Source organism: Anomaloglossus baeobatrachus, chromosome 2 (genome assembly GCF_048569485.1).
Source record: "Anomaloglossus baeobatrachus isolate aAnoBae1 chromosome 2, aAnoBae1.hap1, whole genome shotgun sequence".
NCBI classification, from domain to species: domain Eukaryota; kingdom Metazoa; phylum Chordata; class Amphibia; order Anura; family Aromobatidae; genus Anomaloglossus; species Anomaloglossus baeobatrachus.
In genome coordinates this window covers 574,284,290-574,291,275 of record NC_134354.1, presented here as the reverse complement: position 1 = coordinate 574,291,275, position 6,986 = coordinate 574,284,290, and positions in this window count along the sequence as shown.

Below are 6,986 nucleotides of genomic sequence, written 5' to 3'. Positions count from 1 at the left end.
TTACTTCAATTGTTAATATAAAATCTGCTGCTTCCCGTAACATTTATTTTTTTATGATATATTGAGTTGTTGCGGTAGTAAGCACAAGGAGTATTGTTTACTTCTAATGTTCCTTTGTTACTATAAAAAGATGAAGTGGTACCATCACTTACATGGCAGGAAGTAAGACAGGTTATGTATTTCACAGCATTTTCCTCTGCCAATTCTTGAAAAAAAATTGATGACTGCTATATTGTCTGGTGACCAACATAGTACTCTGGTTCCCTTATGAAATTCAACATTAAAATCATTTGTTTCTCCTGTCAACAAATATGAAGGTTTCTAAGAGAATTGTGAATTTGCTTTGAGAATTGCATTCATAATAGCTTATTTTTATGGGGTTTTTGTTTTCTTAATTATGTCTTAGGCAAATAAATCATATCATACTAAAACATAAGGACAATAATGCAAAATCAATTGCAAAAAAAAAAAAACATTCTTGACACCAACTTATATAATGCAATTAAACCAATCCCTTCTCTAAGACATACAGATGTTTCAAAGTTTTAAAAATCTATAAATTTAACGTCAAAAGTTTGTCACTCTACACTGTTTGAATAATATACGTTATCCTTATGAAAGTTGCACTATGCTAATGCCATTCAGGTTTGCGTTTACGACATATGAATATTTTTCATGCCCTCTTCATATCAGTCAATACCATATCCACCTAGCTACAAATAAATATACACTAAACATATAAATTCATTATTAAATATTATATATTTCCATTAGGTCATGCAAAGCATAACTATTTTTGTCTGAACATATTTTTTAAATATGTTTTTTTTCATCTTCATATTAATGTTGCATAGTTGAATTTTATATTCAATTCTGAGCACAGGGTCAAATTCTTCATATAGGAGACACCTATGCAGTCAGATGATTTCCACGGACTTATAAAAGGGGCCCATCATGTTTTTATCTGAAAAATAAGACAGATTCACTGACAGAGGCTCAGAAAAGCTTCCAACACAGATATGTATTCCGTCTTATGGTAAACACCATTGTCTACCCTGTCAGTTTCTCACTAAGGGTACGGTTCCACTTGCGTAAGACTCACTCGAGCCTCGCATCGGTATCAACCTGCACAGCCGCACACTATCCTGACAGGATTAGGTTGGCTGCATGTATTTCCATGCAGCTGAGGCGCTCATGTCTGGAGAGCATCGGGCCATGCCAGGTGATACCGATGCGAGACTCGGGTGAGTCATGCGCAAGTGGAACTCCGGCCTTATAATGACGATTTATTCTTAAGATCCTTAGGTAATCAACAGAGATGAGTGAACCCGTGGAAGTTCTGTTCGGCGGGTGCAGCTGAACCGATCCTCCATAGAGTCAGACTTGACCCGATACCCAATTGAAGTCACTGACTAGTAGTTCAAGTCTCCACCAACATACAACCAGCCATAAGCAGAACACTTTCAGGGGATGGTGGGCTGGGTTTTTCAATTGTTTTTATTTTTTTTTGTTGCACACTACATCTGATCATGCTGTTGTTAGCCCCAGTATGAACTGTTCAAACACTGCAAGTGGCTCGCACTGGGATGAACATCAAGTGTATCTGAGTACATCGATCATGGCATGAGTGGTCAACATACGTAAAGCACTTGAACTCTGTTTTTTTTGTAAAGTCAGTATTCGGCCCTAATAATGATCACCGAACATCAGGTTCGGTCATCTCTAGTCATAAATATTTGCTTGATCCTAGCAATCAGAAGTTCTTCAACTTTTTATTTTGAAAGAAAATTTTTATACAAGTTTTACAGTAAAACAGAAACAATTATACATGTAATGGAAACATTTCCCAGGTATGCAGTTAGATACAATGTGTAACACACAAATTAGAAGTCAGGTGAAGGAGGAGTAGCCTCACAACGCATTTCGGACTCGAAAAGGGGAAAGAAATCAACATCACAACTATGGGAACTCAGGATACGTGCTCGTCTTTTCTCAGTCTAGCGTATAATATGAGTACCCACTGCAGTAAATACCTATTCAGCCTTCAAATCTGGAAAGTGTTTCTAAATCATCCCACAGAGACCATGTTGTTATAAATCCGTCCATTGTATTGTGGAGCTGCGCCGTCAACCTCTCCATATTTCTAACATCCTTTATCCGAGCATAGAGATCTGAGATTGACGGAGGAGCCACCCTCTTCCAGAATAGTGATATTAGATATTTGGCAGCTGTGAGAATATGCAGGAGAAGCTTTAATTCAGGTTTGCTTAAAGACGACGGGAGGGCATTTAGTAAATACACCACCGGGTCCCTACTCACATTTCTACCTACTAATCTACCCATCAGGGATTCCACCTCCTCCCAGAAACCACCGATAGTTGGGCATGTCCAGAATATATGGTATAAGGATGCTCCCCCAAGTCCACATCTCCAACATACATCTGGATAGGTGCAGTTGAACTTATTCATAAGCTCTGGAGTGTGATACCATGTCATAAGGACCTTGACTTGATTCTCCTTATATAGAGTGCTGACTGAGGACCGAAATGTCCTAGTCCATATCACCGACCAGAGTGCTTCCGATATAGGTCGTCCAACCCAGCCCTCCCATCTCTTCATATATGTGTGCTTCACTGTCTTTGGAGAATTCCCACTTACCAATATGTTGTAAATGGCTGAAATTAAACCCTTGGTTGAAGTGTGCCCAGAGCAGAGGGTCTCAAATGCCGAAGGACGACTTAACGTCATCTGCCCCCTGATGTTTGAGAAGAAATGTGTTATCTGTTGGTATGAGAAATAGAGGTAGAGAGGTGATTTGTACTGGTGTCGTAGGTCTGAAAATGGCTTTCATTTTAGCGTGACTGGGTTAACTATATCACGGAAACAATACAGGCCCGCCTTTGCCCACTGCCCCACTACCCCCGGGCTCATGCCCTCCGTCAAGTGTGTAGTGAACAGGAAGGGAGTCAGTAGAGAAGACTGCGTTGCCAGTTGGAACTTTATCCTGCACTGCCGCCACAGCTCCCTTATGAATGCAATAGGGCCCAAAAGGTCTCTAGAGGGGGTTTCACTAGGGCGACCCCAGATTAGAGAGCTTGGGTGGAAAGGTGCCATCCAGAGCTTCTCAATCTCCGTCCATTTATTATATGCTGGCAGGGTTGTCCATGAGGCCAGGGTACGTAAATGAGAAGCATAATAATAAAGTATAAGATTCGGGCACGACAGACCCCCTCTTGTACGTGGTGCGCACAGGACTGAGTCTGGTATGCGATGTCTCCCTGAGTACCAGATGAATTGCATAAGCATTGACTGGACTTTTTTCAACACCCCCATGGGAACTCGTACCAGAAGTGTTTCGAACAGATACAAACATTTTGGGATTATTGACATTTTAATTATGGTATTTTGCCTAAAAAGGAGATCTGTAGGGATGACCACTTCTTTAAGCTATTTTCAACGTCTCGAATCAGGGGTGGGAAATTTGTCTGATATATTGTTTTATAACTGGGGGTTATTTTAACTCCTAAGTATCGCAGGGAGTCCGAACGCCAGGAGTATTTAAAGTTTTGTTTTAGGGACCGCACTTTAGCTTCTGGAATGTTGATGGGTAATGCCTCTGTTTTATCTGAGTTAAGTTTATATCCCGAGAACCTAGCATACTGGGCTAAGACTGCATGCAAATTTGGTAGGGAGATAACGGGGTTAGTCAGGGACAACAAGACATCGTCCGCAAATAGGGCCACCTTGAAGGATTTTTCCCGGACCCTGATTCCCATAATGTCTGGATTAAGCCGGATTTGTGCTGCCAGCGGCTCAATGCTAAGAACATATAGGAGAGGGGACAATGGGTACCCCTGCCTAGTTCCATTTCGGATGGGGAGGGATTCTGAATGAGCGTGAGGGAGGCGAATTGTCGCCGCTGGACATGAGTATAAGCCTCTTAATGCAGAGACAAATGGCCCTGACAGTCCAAAATGGTCCAACACAGAGAACATGAAGGACCAGTCCAGCCTGTCGAAGGCCTTCTCCACATCCAGGCTCAAAAGGAGAGCCTCCACTCCTTCCCTGTTCGCCACCTCCACCAAATCCAGGATCCTACGAGTGTTGTCTCCCGCCTGACGGTAGTGAACAGACCCTACTTGGTCTTTATGGACCAAGTGCGGAAGCCAATTATTTAGACGTTCAGCCAAGAGTTTAGTGAGTATCTTGAGATCAGAGTTTAAGAGGCTAATCGGGCGGTAGCTCGTGCAGTCCATCGGGTCCTTACCGGCTTTGGGAATAATAGTTATATAAGAATGTAGAAATGTATTTGGGATGTCTACACCCTCCATGAACAGAGTGAAGAGGTGTGTCAGGTGAGGAGACAGCTCCTCTACAAAGGTCTTATAGTATAAGTAGGTGAACCCATCGGGACCCGGGGCTTTATGGCCCGGCAGGTCTTTGATAACTTGATGTATCTCATCTGGGAGTATTTTCCGATTGAGATCTTCCAATGCCTCCTGGGATAATTTTGGGAGGTGACAGGTGGTCAGGTAGTCATTCACTATTTTCGCTCTATCTGGTTGGGACATTGGAAATGGTGGAGGGATAGAATATAAAGATGTGTAATAAGCATGAAACAATTGGGCCATTTTTGTGGGGTCATATTGAGGGATACCTGAAATGTCTTTTATCACGCAGGGGGCAGTATTTATCGTTTGGTCTCTAAGCTTTCTGGCTAACATCTTGTGTGGTTTGTTCCCATATTCGTAGTATTTCTGGCGGGAGTACCGGAGGAGTTTCTCTATGTGACCCTGGGTAATCTCTTTCAATTTAGATCTCAAGTCTATCACTTTTTTCAGGCGAGTCTTAGAGGGACGGGTACGGAGATGTTCCTCTGCTGAACGTAGATCCTTTTCATATTGGCGATAAAGCTGTTGAGAGTCCTTTTTAAGCTTAGAAGAGAGGGCTATGCACTCCCCCCTAATGACTGCCTTCTGGGCTTCCCATATCAGCGGGAAGGATGGATGAGACTGAAAGCTTTCCGTAAAGGAATTCTGTACGGCCCGGCGGAGAGATTCTCGAGAAGAAATGTTGGTTAATAAAGATTCATTAAGTCTCCAGTGGGTTCTTTTTTAGAGGGGCAGTCGTCAGGTTTAGAGTTGAGCGCGGTTCGCGGTTCGAGGTTCTCCAGTTCGAGGCTCGAGTGATTTTGGGGGCTGTTCTAGATCGAACTAGAACTCGAGCTTTTTGCAAAAGCTCGATAGTTCTTGATACGTTCGAGAATTGTTCTAGCAGCAAAAAGCAAGGCTTTTTACAGCTACAGTGTGCAGGAGCCATCGCTGGCAGCCTGCCACAAGCTGGTAACCAAGATAAACATCGGGTATCCAAGCAAAGCGCTTTGGTTAGTAACCCGATGTTTATCCTAGTTACGTGCAGGAAGCCCACACTTCCCCGCTCAGCTCGCTCCGCCCCCTCCTGCCCGCGGCATGTACACATACATACACACACACACACACTCTGCACACATGGTCCCGCTCGGCTTACCTGCGGTGATGAAGTCCCGCCATCCCGACCTCAGCGCTGTCACTGTCCTCCATGGCCACCGCTTGTCACATCACCTCTCGCTTCCGACCCGAGACTGACTAGTGGTGACGTCACGGGCCTCTCGCGATACTTGGCTGTGAAGGTCATTGAACTCAGTGACAGGTGCTGTCAGTGTGCTGGAGATCAGCGCAGGTAATGTACCTCGCTGACAGCAGCACTTGTCATCACCTGCAGTGACCTGGGCTTGACCCATTGATGTTAGCTCAGGTCACTGCATTGCTCTCCCAGCCAATGGGGAACATTCTGCTCTTCATTGACTGGGACAGTGTGGATCGTCATGGCAACCCCTTGGATTACACCAGACCTGGATTTGTTTTTCTTTCTAATAAATTGGTTAAAGAGGGAATGTTTTGGGGAGTGTTTTTTCAAATAAAAATGTGTTTGTCGTCTATTTTTTTTTATTACTGACTGGGTTGGTGATGTCGGGTATCTGATAGATGCCTGACCTCACCAACCCCAGGGCTTGATGCCAGGTGACATTACACATCTGGTATTAACCCCATATATTACCCCGTTTGCCACCGCACCAGGGCGCGGGATGAGCTGGGGCGAAGCACCAGGATTGGCGCATCTAATGGATGTGCCACTTCTGGGGCGGCTGCGGCCTGCAATTTTTAGGCTGGGGAGAGTCCAATAACCATGGACCTCCCTAGTCTGAGAATATTAGACCCCAGCTGTCTGCTTTACCTTGGCTGGTGATCCAATTTTGGGAGGATCCCTACGTGGTTTTTTTTTAAATTATTTATTTAATTTAAAATAACAGCGTGGGGTGCCCTCAGTTTTGGATTACCAGCCAAGGTGAGGTTGCCAGCTGTGGTCTGCAGGCTGCAGCCGTCTGCTTTACCCTAGCTGGCTAAAAAACTAGGGGGAACCCTAAGTCATTTTTTTTTTCATTTTTTTGGCTAAATACAAAGCTAAGCACCTCTTAGTGCCACATGAAAGGCACCAAAGGGTGCAAAATTACAAAATGCAGGAGAGTGGGACATTATGTGTCTTTCTGCCATTATAATGACAGAAAAGACTGATATGAAGTGCACAAACACAAGAAAATCACCAGAGCGCTCTACGCTGTGAAAAGCAGTAGAAAATGGCACTGGAGTGAACATGTGACCGCCTCATGTAGGATGAAGCTATGGATCCTGGGTAAATTTATGCATTTACCCTCCTTCAGTTTTTTTGCAGTACACAAAAAAAACGGAAGGCACACGGATGACAAACAGATGACATACGGACCGTCTACGAAACGGAAACGGATGCCACACGGATGCACCCGTGAAAAAAAACGGACTGTTTTTTGCAGACCGCAAAAATAGATCGGTCGTGTTAATGTAGCCTTATTCTGATCTGCCGTTTATAAACAGCAGGCAGAAATAAGTGAATAACGCATCCCGGCGTCAGAA